Consider the following 20,763-nt stretch of genomic DNA (forward strand, 5'->3'; position numbering starts at 1 on the left):
CTAAACGGTTTCCTATTCTGAAGTACAGTAACATCTCTAATAGTCAAGAAAAAAACGTAACGAAGCTGCCAAGAAGAAAAATGTTGCCAGGATAGATACAGCGCTGATAAACTGGTAAGCATCATTACTTGAATGTAACAAGGTCTAAGCTTAGGCTCTGCAATTACAGGCTAAATGAAAGGATACTCTGTCCAAAATAATAAAATAGTCAAATGGATTCCTGATAGCACACATTGTTTGCTAAAAAATTGTTTAAAAACACAGTTTTACATTATGCCATTTAAATCATGGAAGAAAGGAAGAAGAATCTACCTACAACCTCACACTCTTGAGGGCATTAGAACTATTGATCAACAAATACTTTAGATGCAGTAGCTAACTAGATTTTGTCATGTACCTCTGTAATCACTTTAAAAATTCTCTGCAAGACACATTTTTCTTTCTTTATATATACTTTAAATGTTGTGATCTGAGATTATAGAGCTAAAGGATAATTTTGTATTCTGCTGTTGCCACCTGTCAGTGAGTATTTCCTAAGGGTAGTGCCACTATTCCCAGAGCTTCACACATCAGTATAAAGGGTTGAGTTTTCATTCTAAGCTAGCTGCCTCGGAATGTTCAGCCATAAAGGTTTTGATCTGCTGATAGGTGTGTTGTAATGCAGGAAAACCAAAGGAGAAGTCAAGCAATGTTATCTAAAAAACCTAAAATCATTATGCCTGATCAAAGCTACCATACAGCTAGTTTTGGTCAATTAGCATAGCATAAATAGCATATTCTACTGCAATATAAACTTCAGAATTAACTCTGCAAGCTTTTAGTGAACAGAACAACCCAAAAATAATCAAATGATCTGCTTACCTGAGCAAGGACCTAGAATCATACCCCTTATTCCTGCCTGTGTTGTAAAAAAAAAAAAAAAAAAAAAAAATCCCACTACAAAGAAAGAAGTACATTCTTTATGGGATTTTTCTCATGCATGAAAGTAAGTCTTAAATATATAGCACAAATTATGCCCGTGTCTTGTTTATGACTAAACAGTATTGTTCAACTTCCTAGTTGTTTCGTTGGGTTTTTTTCCACTGGAAAAGTACTACTCTATTGTACACATTTTCATTTTTAATAGATGATTCACTTGCTTGATACTAAATGGAAGAAATGCCTTAGTAACATAATCAAAAATATGCAGACATGTGTTTCCAAAATTAATTTTGATATTTCCTGTCACTGAACTTGCCTCATCAGAGCATAATAGTAATTTTATAGTTGTAGCAACGCTGATTTCACCACATAAGAATCTACAGGAACATTTGAAATTGCGCATGTTCAAGTTGTTGGTTTGTTTTTTTTTTTCCTCTGAACAGCTACACAGCCAGTTAGTTTCAAAATCCTATCATCTTCCTTTTAAGTCGGAGAGAAACTAGATTCAGAATTTTCAAAGAACAATAGTTGAAATTGCAATCTATACACAGTTACAGTTTCTCTCTTACAAAAAGATGTAAGTCTTAGGAATCACTGTTATGCTTTTGCTTGCTATTTAAATTGCTTTCTTACTATTTAAAATGTGTATCTTGATCCTTTTAAGTAATTAGGCAATCAGTAAAAAAAGAATTTGGGCTATTACAATTATTGTTCAAGGCTTAATTTATAAATGCGCTGCAGGGGCTAAACTGAACACTTATTTTACAAAAGTCCTTTTTCTCCTGGTTCACACAACATTTTTCAGAAAATAAGCAGTTGCACAAAAATGTTAACATATGGCAGTATTTTTGGAACTGCTGTAGAAATTAAAGGCAATAAAAATTGCCTTGGACAAGAAGGGACAAATAGGCCAAACCAAATAATTATTCTCGCAGCTTTCTTGAACCACTAACTCCATTTTATATGCAGTTTCCGATCTCTCATATTAAATCTGATCATATATATTTAATTCCATTCTTAAAAATTTCAGTAGACAACTTCAGTGCTAACCTACAACTGCCCTGTCAGAAAATCTTTGATGTCGCAGCATAATAGCTCCTGAAAGAACAGCACTAATACTTAATGTAACATGAAACCAGGGCCCTGCAGTGGGGCTGTCTGCTGTCAGGAACAAACAGTTTCACTGCTGTTCCCCAGAAGTGACAAGATTGAGAACTAACAGGGCAGCACCTCCTCAGTGCTACAAGAGACCTGTGCACCAGAGTCACCGGCAAATCCGATTTCATCATTTTAAATATATCACCATTACTTAAAAAAAAAAAAAAAAGCCTAAATAAAGATGCCCAGCATTTGCAGCCATAATTCATCTGAGATGTTCTCTTCATCTGTCGTAAATACAACTGTTCCGACGTGCAGATGAATTATTCCTATGCTGCAAATGATAAAACAGGAATCTCTGTTTATGTGGAATTTCTTTAGATTTCATGCTTGTAAATAAAGATACTTGTGCTGCCCGATGCATCCTAAATTCTTTTCCAGAATTTATTATTTTGCTTGCTATGACCTTTGGATCTCTTCTGGTTTGAGTTCAAATTTTAAGATTAAAAATATTGCTAGGTGGCCTTCAGCAGAAAACATAAGGTACCTTTCTCCGTTGCTGACACAGGTGATTACAGGCCCACCTGTGAACTGATTATCAGATTTTAACTAAAGAAAACCATCGCATCCCACAGAAAGCACTGGAAAGATTAGATTCTAAAATCTTACGTGACCCCCGTTCTGAACGGTACTGAATGTCACTTGCTCGGTGCCCCTTTCAATGGAACTAAAGGCTCTCACGGGAGGTACGAGATACAGAATCAGGCCCCATATGTCTCCGCTCTGCGCTCCATATTTACACCTCTTTCAAAACATTTTTAAGATTTGCGTGTAACATTGCTTTAGGTCAAAATATGTTATTATACATGAGAGTACCAAGCTCCCATGGAAATCAGCTCCATTGCTGGATTTATTTTCTCTCTCGGAAAGCTGACTAGTCTATTTTATAAACTAGCAATAGCTGTATTTTTAACATTTATAAAACCTGGCCTCTGGCTAACTTGTAAACATAGGATATATTATCCTTTTGTTTGTAAAGCTTAATCCTACAACTGTCAAGCTGAATAAACCTTTAGAATAATAGTAAAAATACAAAAAACCCAGTCATCATTAATAGAAAATTGAACTCAGATTACGATAAAAATGTCAGTGGCACAATTTTTGATGTATTTGGTAGTACACTTAGAACTGGGAACATTTTTATCACTCAAATTTCTCAAAAGCATTCTTGGGCCACTTAATTTTAAAAGTTATGAAGTGATACATGTTTTTTAAAGGTATCTATGCTTCACCATCCTCCTTCAGTAAATCTCTGGTAGTTGGCAAAAAATAATTTGTAGCGTTTTAATCATGTAGGACCTTACTGACACGGGATTGGAAATCAGATTCTTCTTACAGATTCAGAGCACATAACCATACAGCAGCATTAAAAACTATCTGCTCATATATTTGCAACTCTTAGCGCTTGTCCCCAGAACACACTTAAATACGATACCGATGGTACAATGAGTTAAGAGATATTCTTTACACCTTGTAGTCTAAGTAGATTACACAAGAGGAAAGAAGGATACTGTGAGCAAAGTAACACGTTTGTAATCACGGTCTGCGGCAGCGTCAAAATAATAGATAATGCCAAGTTCTCCTACCTCCCTGTTCAGTGCCCTAAGCACTGGTGCCCACCGCTCCCTGAGCTACATAAAAGGCATGTATTGCAACCAGAATTGTTTAAGAAGCCACTGCTCTCCCTGCTAGAACTTACTGTCCCTCCGCTTAGACATTACATGGTTTGAGCTGTGGTTTCAACTAACTCCCTTTGCCACACAGTGACATTACATTTGAAGCATTCACACAGTCATTTACTGCACCTCAGCTGAGAGGCAGGAAAGAAGAGCTAAACGTATGATTTCTTCTGTCCCTCCAGCTAGACGTGCAACAACATGCCTGTCTACACTCTAATCTACGCTATATATATACTTTACCTCAGCTATTTTGAAGATGGAGCAAAAAAGAAAGACAAAGAGTCGAGATTTAAGCTAGCACATAACCGTACCCCTATTCCATCTTAGTGGGAGCAAGCAAAAACTCTTACAGAGACAATGAAATGCTCTTTCCTCACTGGTTTGAAAAGACCAAGGTTTGCTCCTGCTGAGGAGAAACTGCATCCATTACCCTTGCCTGAGAAATCTAGGATTTTCCTGCGTTTCTTTTTTTTTTTCATTCAGTTTGTTCAGTTGATCCTTTATGACACTTGGCCATGAATTCAGAGAGAATAATGGACAAATATGTAGGTAGAAATTTAAAAATATAATTGGGAATAATCATACAATAACAGAAAAAGATTCTCTGGCTTCTGCAATTCTAACACTACTGAGGTAGTGCCAAGATTATGCTTTGTAGCAGAACAGGTGAGAGGAGGAAGAAAACAATTAGAACCATTACCTTACGCGGCCAAGACATTTTGAGTGAAGACCAAATATCTGACAGAACTGCCTAGAGATCTCAGTTCAGATAAAGCCCACTGCTAATTATTGCCTGAAGAACACGCTTTCAGAATGAGGAAAAAAAGCTGGTAGAAAGCAGAGAGAACTTGGAAAAAGTCATTATAAACAAATATAACTTATCTTCAGGACTTGATATACTAATTGTAGACAGGCATTATTAATTTCTGCAGATAAACAACACAGTTCTAAACAAGGGAAGAAACAAAATCTGGGTTAAATGCTGGTCTCGATCAAAAATCTTAGCAATTTCATATTAAACATAAGTTGATTATAAAGAACATATTTATTTAGCATCAGTAATTATGTAAAATGAGCCATTCCCTCTAGAGATTATCCATAGCCTTCTAGACAAAACAAGCCCCAGAAGTTTTTAATCCTGACCATGTTGCAGGCTGACCATTAAACAAAGGAGCAGGTCAGCGAGGAAATTCATAAGCCAAAAAACTATATAAACCACCACCAGTGAGTAAGGATTCAGTCCTTCAAAGTGCTAAGCATGCTGGCTCCAGTCCAACAAAGTACTTAACTACATGCTGAATTTTAAGCACATACATAGTCTCATTCCCACTGAGATTATTCACAGGCTTTAAAGCTCAGCATGCGCCTATATAGTTTGTTGAACTAGGACCAGAACACTTGGTATCTTCCAGGACTTGAAACCTGAGTGTTATCATCTGGACCTGAAAGAGCTCAAGCAAATGAATTTTCTACCTGCCTCAGCCAATAACTCTGAACTTCATTCTGAAGATGTGAACCGTTCAGAGATGATGAGTTCATACTACCCTTGTTCCACAACTACAGGTAGAAGGATGAGTGCTCAGCAGCCATTCCTGTGGTCCATTGCAATATTTTCTTTTGGTTTGGGTGTCAAAAAAACAAAAAACAAAAAACCAAATTAAAAAAAAAAAAATTTCCCTTAGGCCTAGGAAAAGGACCAAAGCCCATCAGCTCGTCTGGCTGAGAAAAAAACATGTGCTGCTGAGTTCAGTTGTAAGAATCATCATTGCCTGAATTATTGGGAATAAATGCCAAATATCCAATTCATCATTGCTATTTAATGCAAAAATTGTGATAAGAGGCAAACTGCTCTTCACACATCTGATCATATTCATTATGGCTCCAACACCAGAGAACAGGCAGGCAGCCTGGGGCTGTCAATGACTTCTGGCAAATGAGAATCCCTTACCCAGCGGTTGCCTTTACCACAGCTCTGGAATTCACCACGAGGAGACCGAGGCCCGAGCATATCCTATGAAAACTGGTGTGACACTGAGCATGCTTTCAGACAAGCAAAACAGCAGAAGAGCAAAATGCAAATAAATTAATTTCTCACATCAAACAAGTAGTGGCTAGTGTTAAACACCCTTTTATCTGTGTGCAAAAGGGGTTGTTTATGTTCTGCCTGGGTTTTTTTTTAATTTCAGGGCCCTATTCACTGCAAAAAAAATGATATACCAAATACTTTTAAACACAAGTAAAGGCATTTTAAAAAGGCTCAGTAAGACACTGACACATTAATCAAGTGAGAATTTGCAAAGAGAAACTTAAAGGGAATAGAAAGAACCACGTGCACCTTCAAGCCTGAAACAAGATTCGAAAAGAATTGTGAAAGTCTATTTTGTGTAGTGGCTGCTGTGCATCATTTGGACAAATATATTACACGGTGGCATAGAAATGAAATAGTGAACGTGCATAACCAGTAATAGAGTGACCCTAAAATCACCGGACAGCAGACTGCCACAGTCTAGCAGCTTTAACTAGACAGAACATTGCTATGGGGAACCCTGGGCTACAGCATTCACCGAGAAAAATTGCTGACATGCACTGTGGCATATTTTTACATGCTCAAGAATTCCAATCAAGCCACAGCAATGGATGATCCTACTAACCCTGGACACTCTTAGGAGAGACACTGAGGATATATGGATGCTTCCCGGGAAGTTTCAGTGGCTCAATGCCCCTCAAGATAAAGCTTCATATGTCTTGTATTTTTGGACCGGCTCCCTATTTGTTACCTCTCCAACAAAACGAGCAGGTCAGCCTGCGTCTCAGTTATTTAAACACGGTGCAGTGGGCCCAGCCCAGCCTGACATGCACAACTGGAAGACTGCAGGCCATGGTCTAGTTGTCTAAAAGGATCATCCAGCACAGGAAGTCCAAAAAAACCTATCACTAAAAGTACAAGAACTGCACAGCTGTCCAGAAAGCTGAGAACGTAGGAAAATTGTTTTTCCCTTCTATATAACACAATATTCCCAGTTCCGGAGGTTATACATCCCGGTTATCAACAGCTGTTCAGTCATTACTCCCACTCTAAGCTCAATTAATATCCTATTTGGTTGAGAGTGACAGAAATGCTGATTTTGATATCTCATCCTCAGTTTCTTGGAAAGTGGAAGAGTATAGGTGAAGAAGGAGAATAAAGTCATTAAGTATTCCTTGAAAGGCTGCATCCACTAATGCTGATCTGCCCCCACACATCCTAGATTTTTTTCTATCCCCTTTCTTCCTTTTTCCCCTCACATTTCCTCTCATTGAAGTATTCTCCCTCCCTTCCCATCCACAGAAACTGACTATTTCAGGTTCTAAAGAACCTATTTCATTTCTGCTTTGCTTTTAGCTAGTCTCAAACCTTCATCGCTACCAAGATCAAAAAGACATAAAATACTATTTCGTTTCACATTCAACATTCAGACCACAAATTGGTGTGCAAGTGTATTGGGATTACTAATTTATACTGATCATCCAGAATCTGTAAAGCCTTTGAACAATATTTGCCATCAATCAGTTGTCAGAGGGATCAGTAAAACACAAAAATGTTTAAGATTTGTGCTAAGTATTCACGGGCTGTTCATATAAATAATATTTATGTACACATACAAGACTTGCTAAAAAATACAAAAATGACCAAGCTGATCCACTCAAACCTTCCCCAGAGACCTCCTTTTTCTCAGACAACAAGGACAGATAACTTGTGTCCCAGAGTATTTGTTGTGAACAACTTGATGAGCAACAGAAAAGGAATATGGAGTTCAGTCTTGAATACAGCAGGCACTAAAGGGGACTTTTTTGACCGCTGCATGTTATCTTCTTAAAAAGAGAGCATTACACCATCTATATAAGGAAGTTTTAACAATTTAAATGTACCAAGCCATTACCAAATACTGTCTGACTACAGATATTCTCTATGCATGTTCAGCAGCAATAAGAGCACTACAGTTACTATTCAGTTCAACACATTCACTCTTCCCTCCCATCTTTGTCCTTTCATATCCCTTCCCCTCCTCTTCCTCTCCCTTTGTTTTTTCATCCCTTCTTTTCTCCCACACACTTTCAAGAAGGCCCAATTCAGCACAGTGTGGCATCGGCAGAGACTAGCGACAGCTGCTGTTCCAGCTACAACAGTGAATGGATTTAAAAAAATCAAGGGACAGCTTTAAAGTTTGGGAGAGCTGTTTAAATTGAATATGTAATAACTCTACTGAGGATTTGGACTTTAGCTACACTCAATAGGGGTGCTTCATTACCTGCTTGTGGGAATGCCACTTGTCTGTGATGAGGTCACAGCCTGCTGGCGATAAATTCCGTATCTGCTGTTTAGCCCGGTCGGCTGAAAACAAACTAGCAGATGCCATGCTGATTTGCATCTAGTTGCTATCGATACTAAAGAGACAATATGTGAAAGACAGGAAGTATCATGTGGGAGCCACGCTTAGACAGCGTGAGGGGAAACGAGCGTTCACCTTCTTTATCTGATCATCCCATGCTGAATTACTGAACGTCTTCCGCGAGAGGAACGCGGGAATCAAAAACAATTTGGGGCTGGATTTCTCTCTTACTGGTTTAGTTGTTATCCTAGGCGTCTCTGTGCCACTTTGACTGGAGGGAAAAAAAATCCATCAGACGTAGAATCAGCAACAACTTATGCCTTGAAGTTTGCACTTCTATAAGAAATCACCCTTACGTACAATTCAGCAAAACAATTTCCTCTTATCCCTTTTGCTTTTGGTCATGTTATGCAATATACTCACATCATGAAAAACTGAATTCAATCTGTCCAAGGGAGGACTTCATAAATTAGAAACTCCGGCTAATCCTCAGTAATTACGCTTTAGGTCCCTCCACTACCTTCTCTCCTCTATCCACGTTTTCTCTTTCCCTGAAAAGACTCTATCTGACATTCACTGTATTCAAAGCCTTTCACTTTTACAGCACCATCTTGGCTCTGGGTCTGTAATTTGATCCCATTCCATCACAGAGCATTGTGCAATGGTGTTTTCAAATCAGCTGGTAGTGGACACACCCAGTGACCCCATAAAATGCATGGCAGTGTATCTGCACTAAAATACGCGCGGGTATATCTCCGCTACCATCGCCAGTTAGAGTTTTTGTTACATTCTTAAAATAAACGTTACAGATTGAATCATTATTGTTTAGAGGCAATGGTGAAGATTAAAACAATAAGGAGAGTTTTCACTGACCGAGGAAATAAAGGATTCACAAGGAAAGGCTGTGTACGCAAGCAAGGAAAGAAAAGAAAACTTTTTTGGCTTTCACCAAAGGCTGAGGGAAGCCCTGCAAAGCAGGAACAAAGGCCCACTTAACTTCTTGAATAGTCTGTAGACATGGTCCCTTGAAGTCTAGGCTGAGCGTTGTGGGTGAGCATAGAGAGACACACCTGAACTGACTCCACGGTGTCTATACGAGTTCGTATACAGAAGCAGCGCAGGGTGAAAAGTCAGAGGGATCGTTACACCTAGTGGGGGCTACCTGAAACATGCCATCCCACCAACACCGCTAAGAAGAGTACAAAAGATCTGTGGTACTACTGCTCAGCAGAAATGAGAATATGTTTCATCTTACTCCTTTTTACAGAACATTAGGTGGCATTCCCTTTCTTTCTTGATCTCTTCTGCTTCACATTTTTGCATCTCACTATGCTTCTGTAAACTTACTCCTCACAGCCTGCGTAGCCGTCATCCCATTCCAACACTTGTTAACTACCTTCTAGCTCATGAAATCAAGATGAAAAGCTGATCATATCTAACTTGTTTTGAAACAAATGAAAAGATTCCATTGTTACTTTCAAAGAGAAACACCACAGGTACCATAATTTCTATGTGGAAAGAACAGGTAGTATATGGGAACTAGAGCCTATAGAAGGCAACCAGAAAGCATGAAAGTGTTTTCCTAGAATTCATCTTTGACTTTTTGGGCAAGCAACGTAAGAACGTATGCATGTAAAACAGAGGTGAATACAAAATCTCAATCATAGGCACTACCATAACAAAACTACTACTAAAATTCTGTTGAAACATGTCTACTTATGTACATAAAAAAATTTCATGAGCACATCTACATACACTTGTGCTAAAGGTTGAATAAAGTATATTCTTACTGCAGTGGCCTACATGAATCCCTCAGAAGAAGAAAAACATGAAAGGATCTGCAGGAAGATAATCTGCCCACAGCAGATCAGGTGTGACTGAAACAAAAAAAAAAAGGAAAAAAAAAAAAAAAAAGGGAAATGCACAGCCACAGCCTCCACAGCCGCAGGAAGCCAGCAGTCAGAATCCCCGCACGCTGCACATACTATACCAGAAGACCTGCTGGAAGATTAGATATGGAGAGACAGTTGATCTAATATGTAGTTTACATGAGATGAATTCCTGTTAATGTCATCCTAAAGCCATAAGCTTAAACCAAGTTATATTCTACACTGAATCCAATGCAAGCAGGGGCTTCGCATGCAACCCCACCCCCCCCGCCCCCACCAGCACAGTCACAGAAAGGTCCTTCCATTGAGTCCAGAAGGAACTGTGTCATGTCCTAAGGAATGCACTTGTGGCTAAAGTAAAATGGCACCCTTCCACTTAAGTAAATGGAGTTACACTGGCTCATGCCAGCGGAGAATCTGTCAAATATCAAATGATATCAAAATATTCCTCTGAAATAGCTCAACGTTCAAATACCATATATATTAAATCCTTCAAAATGTTCATTCTAATAACAATAAGCCAGTCAGGCACATGGCACCCCTCTTATCCAGAAAGCTCACAAAATGTGACTCATTATCTAGTTCCACCTATTACTTCAATAGCTGGATTTGGTACTTCTGAGGTAAAATGCTGCAAATGTCCTTAGCGCGCTACTCTACTGCATTGAGGAAAGGAAGCGAGGATTAACTGAGCCAGTTAAAACTATAAGAAGAATGTAGATGGGCGACTACATCCTATCTTAGCTGGAATTAGGCCATGACATTGAGGTTAACCCCCCTACTTGTGCAAAAATACCATGGGTTTTTACCAACCACAAATGGTCAGGAACTCAGTTGAACAAGCCCATCCACAACAATAATACAGATGTAAAAAGCGTGCAGAACAATCTCTGAAAGTGTGATATTTTAGCTCAAAGTAGTCACATATTCATACAGCAATTGTCATCTAAAACTAGACAAAATGAAGCGAGATTGCAAGATTGCCATAATACAATGCTTTCACAGTACAAACATCTGTTTAAGTATGAAGACTTCCTAAAAGCTTCACCTCAGTAGTTTTTGGAGCATTAACGGATAGAGTCTCTGTACAACGAGAATCTATGAGTAATGAAGAAATTCGCAGCACTCGCTGCCTCCTCCGCACTGGGACACTGAGCAATACAATTTATGAGGTAAACAATTCAACAGCAGCCCTTCCGGAGCAGCTCCTCACCAGGGCAATCTACTCAGGAATTAAAGTCATACTTATTCCAGAAAAGAATATCCAGACAGGGAGCACCCTGCAGTATTTTATGTCAATTTTCCCACATCGGCAGGTCCTTGGAGTAATGTATTCATTCTCCTTATGTTGTATAACAGTTAGCTGGAATTAGTAAATACATATTGTTTCATTAAAAATATTATGTTCCAGCACATGCATTTAATTTGCCATAAAGTATGGTATGTAAGAAATCACACCATCTTCAATAAATCTAAAAAGATATTAGCATTTTTGTTTCTAATACAAGATATTTCAAGCAAGTAGTAAAATTTCAGTGGTATATGGAAGGGGTCTTAGAGAAACACACAAAAAAATACGACTATAAACAAGCCATCATTCTGGTAAGAGGAAATACAAACAACCAGAATAAAAATAGTTGATGCACAAAAGCCATAATGAGGGGGTTGCTCAAAAAATAACTTCTACTTTGAATGGTTTGGATGAAATACAAATTATCCACAGAAAAGTGTGGACTGGCATAAATGTTTGTACAAAATTATAAGTATATTTCTAGAAGTATGCAAGAGACAACCGCCTGCATGCTGCACAAGGTCCCAACAACGCTCTGCGTAAGTGCTAGTGCACAGAGTCCAAACCACTGCATTTTAATTACTATGCAGCTTCAGATATATTGCCTTTGATATGGAAATGTTCTTGTTCTCTCATCTTCACATACGGTCTCATGCAAAGAAATCTTTATCTGATTCATAAAAAATAAACTAGAATCCAGTCTCAACACCTGACCTCAGTGCTTAGAAGTTTTTTACTAAGCATGGTGTCACTATAAAAAGAATGGGTAATATTGGTGTAAAGTTAGATATTTGGAGCAACGATATGAAGGATTTGCAGTTAAGAATCAAATCAATACCGCACCTCTGAGGTTTTAGAGTTTCCTGGTGCCTTATAGCAGTCCACCAGCGACTGGAGAAACAATTGACTGTACGCCTTTCTGTCCAGCTCAAGAAGAAAGAAAAAAATATTTAAATGACATCCTGTCTTACCACCGATAGAAAAGGTGCAACATGGGCACTTGCTGTATGAAATAGGTTCTGAAATCTAATAAATCACTAACATCAGACTTTCCAGCTTTTTTTTTTTTTTTTTAATTTGTACGTAACATTTTTGTGCATATTTTAAAGGTATACACTACAAAGTTCGCACAGGAAGAAGCAGAACGTTTCCCAAGCTTTACTTTATCAAACAGGTAAAAAACCCATACACGATACTTAAAATACAAACCCAGTACTTCTCTATATCCTACACTACTATGCTGCCTGTAAGAAGGCTAAAAATTTTTGCTTTACCAAATTCTAGCAGTTACTCAGAAAAAACATTAAATGTTCAGACCTATTTAGATAATTCTCCTAGCTCTGTAGAATTACATTCTCTTTTTATAAAGAATATGATCTGTGTAACCTCTCTATAGAAGATAATGACCCATCTGTAAATCATTTTGTTGCAGGTTATCTGGTTTTTATCACTTCTAGTACCTGTCTGTGCCTGATATGATACCCTTAAACACATTAACTTGATGGAATGTTTTCCCTGACTTCAAAAAACCATCAATTGATAGATATTTATTCTCCGTTATAAATGAATGACTCTGATTAACCTAGCTTACCAATATATCTAATTTTATCCTACTCTTTCCAATTCACACGGCTCAAGGAATATTTGATTAAACTAATTTCCAAGCAATGATTTTCGAACTTGGGATACTGTTTTCTTTCTTCTTAATTTAAGGAGACAAAACAGTAAACACAAAACTGATATGAGTATTTTAAAATATACAAGAGGAGGAAAGAAACGTCTATGTACCGATTCTTGTTTCTTTAAGAGAAAATCCATTTTTCAGGTTCCTGTTGTACTAATTGAAAGAGAATTATTTAAAACTTCGCTGAATACTTGAATATACGATGGGTATGTGTAGCAGTTTCACCAGTGCCAAAGAACTCTAGACTTTCTGAAAGACAGTAAACTAAAAATTGGCAGGAAATCTCTTACAATGATGTCACAAATATTTGTTGTTGCTGCAGAATAATGTTTTAAAAGAACACCTACTTCTGTGCTGAAAAGGCTTTGGGAACATGTAATTATCCAGTTTTCTCACTGTAGAAATCGGCTGCTTTCCAGCAAATACGTCTATCAGATCTCTCCCTTCTGCACAGAACTACATCTAAAAAAACATGCATGTATTTCATATAGACATCACACCACCGGCCCAGTACACAACCTTACTAACGGCAGGATTTTACCGTATTTTGGTTTTTTCACAATACGATGTCATGGCCTGCAACGATACATCAATAAATACTGCGGGAGAACCGTGTTTCTAAAACATTCTGAATAGCTCATATAAAATAAAAGGAAATTCAGTTTCTGTAGCAAGTCCCCTAAAGTTCCCACTCTTGCTCTTCTACCTAAGGGAAAAGATAGAAAACGGCGTAAATAAAAATTACACAAAACGACACTGAGAGAGGCAACAAGAAATCGGCCTACTAAGGCACGAACTTGAAACGCGCACCTTAGCGTTTTGCTGCTACTCGACGAATAAGCTGTATGCGAACTACGGAATAAATACATCATAAAGCAGCACTTCTCCCGCAGGTTCTGACATCATGCAGAAACGTTTCAAAGCTCCGTCTCTGTGATTTACTGTATTAACTGAAATGTTTTAAAAATATGTCGCTGTATCACTTCGGTTGACATAGCTTATATATACACAAACACCCCTATTTACATAACTTTTAAAACATTAGTCATCACGCACAACCTCTGCCAAACCAGCCCGCTGATCTTTAAAGTCACACTATGGAAAAAGAAATACACATCACCCCATTGTACGGGGTATAAAGAAAAGTGCAGTGCGGCTTCTCTTTCCTAAGTAATTTTTTGTTCCGTGAAAATAAATAAATAAATTGAGGGAAGGCTTTTAAGTGTGATCTGTCCACTTTTAAGGGGGAAATCAAACCAAGTGTAAAAGATTAATGGATATGCTTCCTGAAGTGATAGCTCCCAAGGTGGTTACAGTGTTTAGCAGATAGAAGGTCATGACTGAAGAAACTTTCTAACGCCCACTGAGAAAAAACATATATTCGCTTTTGCTATCCTCATGCAAAGCTCGGGCCTTTATTACCACAAGATATTCCAAGGCCTCTAAGAACTGCAGACATACATGGATACTTTCAACTAAAAATATGATCAAAGATGCAAAAAACATGTCCAAAGGGATTTTTTTTCCCCCCATTGAGCAAAAGAAGTGCAGCTGGAAGTGACCACTAACAATTGTTGGCCACATATTAAAAACCACTGGCTAGGGAACGAGCACGGGCTGTTCCCACTTGCGAAGAAAAATCAAATCGACAAGTGAAGGCAACTAACTTGGGGCGACAGTTACTATTTTCTCCAAGGCAGACACCAGCGGCCTTGCGAAGGAAGCTGGTGGGCTCCACTTCGTTTCTCTCCTGGCTTTCGCCAGCGTGTAAACGTTGAGAAGGTAAAAAATGAAGCAGAGTCACCCAAGTTGAGCAGAGAATCGGGAGCGCGCGGGGGGGGGGGGCGAGCCATCTGTCTCGCTCCCTTTATGCTCCGCGTTACGCACATGGCACCGGTTTGCAGCCTACGATCTAGCAGAGGAGGGAACCGAGGGAGCCGGGGAGCGGCCCAGCCAGGTCTCCCGGCAGCACCGAAGCAGAGCACCGAACTGCAAGCGAGAGAGAAAATAATGCTTTTAGCAGAGGATGCCAGATCGCGGACCAAAGGGCCTCTTACATTCTCGTCGCTGAATGAATTAAAGTTCTAGGGGAGGAGGCCGGAGAAATCAGAGTGAGCGAAACAAGAACTATGACAGGAGGGAAGGAGCCAGGAACCGTAAATCCGGGAAGAACGCTGGGAGACGCCGGCAGCCGGAGCCCGCGGCCCGGCGGCCCTGGCAGGCGCGGGGTCCCCGACGGCGGCTGCTCCTTCCCCGCGGGGCTCCGGCTGCCCCCGCCCGCCCCTTCCGACAGCCGCCGGGGCCCCGCGGGGGGAGGGCCGGGCCCCCCCGGGAGGGAGCTGCCGCCGGCGGCGCGGCGCGAATCGCTTGGGGGGGGGGGGGGGGGCGCGGCGGGGGGGCAGCCCCGGGGCCCCCGCCGGCGGCAGCAGCCGGGCGCTCGGCCCGGGCCGGCCCCGCAGCGCGGCCGGGGCAGGGCTGCGCCCCGCTGGGGCTGGGGCCGCCGGGCTCCGGCCCCCGCGCCCCCCCCGCCTCCCCCCCCCGGCCGCGGGAGTCCGGCGGCGGCCGGGGAAGCGGCCCGGAGAGCGGCGCTCGGAGCCGTGCCCGGGGCTCCCCTTCCCCTCCCCCCGGAGAAGCGCGCTTCAAAATGGTTTTGCAGGCGAGGCTGGGCAGGCTGCGCTCGGTGCATTGATTCCAAGTGCAGTGCCTGGTTTGGTTTCCGTATATTCTTTGGCTTTTAATAGCTAGCCGAGGAAAAAAAGAAAGCATTATTGTTTTCTTTCTCTCCTTCTCTCATTGCCTATTCTAAATTTGACTCCAAAGTTTAAGCAGTTGAATTGGCTAATTCTGAATACAGTCTATTGAGACACCAGACACAGCAGTATATCCCTGTATAGCAATAGATACAATGTGCTGAATTGGCAGTCTAATTATAAATGTGGCATTTGGACCTCCTTTCAGACCCAGTGCCACCTTACCTTATGAGGGAACTTCAACTACAGCAACTGTTCAAAACAAAATGCCATTACAGGATCAGCTTCACCCAACGCTGGAACCAGCCAGGGGATTGTTTTACAAACAGCCTTTCTCACTTAACACAAGAATGTATTATAAGGAAAAGTTATGGATAGTGCAGAGTCTGAAGAAAACGCGTATGTAGTTTCTGCCAGGTGTCGAGCTACTTCGAACTGCAGCATACTCCGAATGACCTCATTATTTTCTTTTAAATGTACTCACTATAAATAGATTATTTCTTAGTTTTACTAGAATGAGCTGCTAGGTACGCTTGCTGTTTATATTCCGACTCTAGTGCGCATATAATGCTGTGAGCGCAGAAACACGCGAAACATCCTGGCTCAAAACAAAAACCTGCAATAAGATCTCGCCAAAGAATCACGGTGTGCTGAAAGAAAGTTTGTCGAAGCGTCTTTTCCAGGGAAATATTTGTATATAATGGCAGACTACATGCACATATCTCACATTCATTCTTGTTATTTACTTTATGGTATAATGGCTTAATTAAATGAGTGGGCACAAGCACGTCAATAAAACAAGTCGAGTCAAGTCGAAGTCTCAAAACAGGTTTCAGAATTACTCCATTACACGAATACAGAAAGGGAAATTCGTTAATTTTTGGACTTCAAGCCCCGCTCGGGGAGTGGATAAAGCTGCTCTTCTGCCCTCACGATCAGCACTGAAGACGGAAATACCAAAAATGTGAAAATGAGGGTAAAAGAAAACAGGAGGAGCAGAGTGCCGCTCGCCTGCCGAAGGCTATTTAAATTAGCTTAATAAACATCTACCTTATCTCCAAACAGCAGGCGAAGGTATATTACTTTATCGCAGAAAGTTTCACCGTCTGTGTTTTTGGGAAACACCCCTAGGACAGAGCTAATCTGTCGTCCCCAGGCTGACTTTCCCTGCAGCCCCCCCCGCCACTCAGACACAACACTGTCCTTTCACGTTGCCACTTCCACTCCTTCCCGCCCTTTAAAAAAAAAAAAACAATAAAAAAGCAGCCCCCCCTCCCCCCCCCCCCCCTTCCCCCGGCCCAAACCACCACACACCACGGCGAAAGGGCCCGCGGAGAGCAAAGACGGCAACCAAATCGACACGATCGGTGCCTCTGCTTGACCTCAAGGCCCTGCTCGGCCGAAGCAGGCAGCCCCTGCCGCAGCGCGGGCAAGCTGCGAGCGCCCTCGGCGCCGCCCGGGGAGGGCAGCCGGGAGGCTCCCGGCGGAGGAGCCGCTCTCGGGCGGCTCGGTCGTTAATGCACGCGTGGAAGTACCTGCTCACATCACGCCTATGTGCTCGCTCTCACGTACCTACGGGCGGCCGCGCTCACGCAAGGGGCGACCCCGCCGCCGGTACACGCGTGCACGCATTACCCGAGCGGGCTCGGCGGCAGCGCCGGTGCCCGCTCCTCCCCGGAGCGGGGCAAGCCGCACAGGCACGCTCATTAGCTCCCACTGATGATTCCTTTCAGGATCATGAATGGAACAATTGTCAAAAACTGCGGGGAAAAAAAAAAAAAAAAAAAAAAAAACCAACCAAAACCACAAGCCCCGAGACTCTGAGATACAGACACAGCTTGTGGGCGCGCATGTGACATTTGCAGGCAACCCAGATTTTGTTCGTAAACTCTTCGGCATTCTCCGAGATCAAACGGTAAATTGCTTCGACGGGTAAAGAGGCTCCTTATCCCCAACCAAAAACCAAACAGCTTCGAAGGTAGCGAAAGCCAGGAAAAGAACACGCTCTCCGCCAGACACACCTTGCCTTACTCGTATCCTACAGCACCGTCTGCAAGCAGCTGCGCTAGCTTGTTGCAACTGCCACTGTTTTGTTTTAAAAAGAAGAAGAACGATAATGATAATAGTAAGTGAAATACTTCCTGAAAACTTACTTTGCATTTAGTTTAGGCACTATTCTTTTTTTCAGCTCGCAAAGGAAGCCGTTTTGTCCAGGTTAGGTATTGTCTACTTATGGATCAGCCTCTGGCTAAGGGTTTATTTTAATTTATGGCTTATGCATTCTTTTAAGGTCGATTTGCATGACCTCCGGCAAAGAGCTAAGGCAGCGAGAAATCCCAAGCGGAGCGTTGCCACAAAGCGGCACACATCTCCCTTCCCCGGGTGTAAACGGAGCTCTCCGACGATGGGCTGCCTTCTCGCCCCCCCCTCCCTCCCTCCCTCCCTGCGCGTCGCGAATTAGGGCGCGGTATCGATTTTAAAGTTTCGGGCGCAGCTGTACGCCAGCAGCCCGGCCCGCAGAGATAAGGCGCCGCCGCGCGCCCCGGGGACAGCGCCGCCGCGTGGCCGAGCCCCGCGCCCGCCACCGCGCGCCGGCAGCTTTGTGTTGTCTGCTGCTGCTGCTGCTGCTGCTGCTGCTGCTGCTCCGGGCGCCGCGGACCGCGCTCGCCTGCGGCCAACTTCAAAGCGCTCCCCACCTCAAACTTCACGCAGAACCCCCCCGAGCGCCGCTAAACTCCCCTCCGCCTTCCTCCATCCCCTGTCTTTCGGGCTTAGCCGGGACAGAGGAGCCCACGCCGGCGCTTGGGAGCAGTGACAGCGGCGCGCCGCTCTCCCAAGATTTATTTCGGATTTTATTTCCCCCCCTCTCCCTCTTTCTCCCTCTCGTGTTAGCTCCTTACGTACAATATCTTCCCGGCACCATGTGTTCGCCTGCCGTGGGTGATCTTAAAATACAGCGCTGATCTGTCACTACATTTTAAAATAAGCTCTACTCGGGAAGGATGAGAAAGTGTTGTGATTTCAAGGTACTGGTCCCTTAACGTCTCGGAAACCTCGGGATTCAAACAGCCCCGGAAACTCGCACGGGGACGAGACTAGAACTACTTTTCCCTAAAGGAAAAAAGAAAAAAAAAAAAAGAAAAAAAAACCCCACCAAACCAACCCCACACCACACCAACACCACCCTCGTGGTATAAAAGTAAATAATCGTGCAGGGGGAGGCGGGGGGAAGGGGTGAATTCAGCAATGTTAAAAGCTAAACAACAGATCTACCTCCGGACGCTGCTGCTTCACTCAATTGCAACTAACAACCCATTAAAGACAGCGCAGGGGGAACCGGATTCTCTCCTGCAAAGCGACATAAAGCCAGCGAAAACCCATTAAACCACCGCCACCGCCACCAAGCCACGCAGCACTACACACCACAGCAAACAACAGGTATACAACACAATAGGGCTTTTTTTTTCCTGGTTACCTCCTCGGGATCCAGTGTGGCACAAAGCACTGGGAGAGCCTCCTTTTTTTTTTTTTTGCAACGCGCTTCGGTAATTTTCATTAAAAAAAAAAAAAAAAAAAAAAGGGAGAGAGAAGAGGGAAGGAGGTGAAAGGGGAGAGAGAAAGAGGAATAAATGGGTGGTAATTCGGTAGAATAAAATAAAAATAAATGAACTAGAGTCTGCTGGTGTTTCTCCGGGCCATGGATGTGCAGGATCCCGATCGTTAGAAGTTTGCGGATGGGTTGCCTGGAGATTTGGTTACAATCAGGTTCATTATTATTATTTTTTTTTTCCCTCCTGAAACAAGTGAAGGCGATGGTTACTGCTGTCAATCTTGGCAATCAATGTGAGCGGCCATGTCGTAAGTATTCAAAGCATTTCCCGTCGTGCAACATCAGAAAGTGAGTGGCCAGGGCATTGATCTGAGGAAGGCAAAAGGAGGCAGGGCTCCCCCGCCCAGACAGCACAGGCAAGATGAGACAACACAGAGAGGGAGAGAGGGGAAGAGAGAGGGAGGGAGGCTGAGAGCGAGCGAGCGGGGAAAGCAACAACTGCGGAGAAAGTGAGCACAAAACAGAAAGTGAAATCACCCCGGGCTGCCAGCCGCATCCCCGAGAAGCTATCACCACTCACATTGCTATTAGACAAATGAAACCTTAAACCTCTCTCCTCTAATGACCACTGATTGCCCGGAGTGGTGAGGAAAGGTACTAGAAAGTTACCGGGGAGGGGGTGCGAGGGCGGGGAGGGAGGGCGGGGGCCGGAAAAGGAGGAGGGGGAGCGGGGGGGGGGGGGGGGTCCCGGGAGAGCCGGTTCGCGGGGCCGGGGCTGCGCGGGGGGAGCGGCGTCTTACACGCCCGCCCTCCCCCGCCCGGCACGGCGCTTCCCGCGGAGTGCGTGGGGAGGCACACGCCAAAAAAAGTCCTACCGGGCTGCTGCAAGCAAATTACACACACACCAAAAAAAAAAAAAAAAAAAAAAAAAGTGGGGGGGGGGGGGGGGAAGAGGGAGAGAGACGATCTGCAGGACATGGGAAGGACGGGCGGGGAAGCGGGGACGAGAAGGAAAGCACTCAGCAGCAAGCGCTTACTGACAGTTGACAAATGGGGCTCTGAGGAGCCCGATCCCACAGCCCGGTCGGGGTGAAAACCAGTTGAAATGTAAAGTATAAATTACACTAGAGATGGGAGTCCAGCTCCAGGCACCCAGGGGAGAGGAGGAAGGAGAAAAGCACTCAGAGCCCACAAACTATTTAGTGATGCGTTCAACAGAAAGGTAAAAACGTGCGCGCAAGTTAAGAGGGAAAGACAGGTATGACCGGAGAAGAAAAACTGATTTAGGACGGACTCCAGCTGAAGCTGGGATTCTCGTGGCGACGACGAGAGATTTTAGCAGCGGCAATATATAAATATCTCTCTCTCTGCCTACCAAAAGGCAACAGATAGGGACTTGAATATCAGCTTGAACACCAATTTAGGCACTCACGCTCCCTTGGAAGTGCTAATTGGGGGGAGGGGGGGGGGG

The 20,763-nt window shown here is 43.0% G+C and overlaps 1 protein-coding gene across 1 annotated transcript in view; it reads right to left on the bottom strand.

Annotated features, from left to right (window-relative positions):
• The window catches only part of SOX6 (SRY-box transcription factor 6), a 379,772-nt gene extending 360,224 nt beyond the window's left edge, over nt 1–19,548 (bottom strand). Inside the window, exon 1 of the mRNA XM_075712793.1 lies at nt 19,218–19,548. The gene's annotated coding sequence lies outside the window, so the exon portion shown is untranslated. The remainder of the gene's footprint in view (nt 1–19,217) is intronic.
• Nucleotides 19,549–20,763: the final 1,215 nt, after the last annotated feature.

The sequence above is a fragment of the Pelecanus crispus genome, chromosome 6, assembly GCF_030463565.1.
Source record: "Pelecanus crispus isolate bPelCri1 chromosome 6, bPelCri1.pri, whole genome shotgun sequence".
Lineage (NCBI taxonomy): Eukaryota > Metazoa > Chordata > Aves > Pelecaniformes > Pelecanidae > Pelecanus > Pelecanus crispus.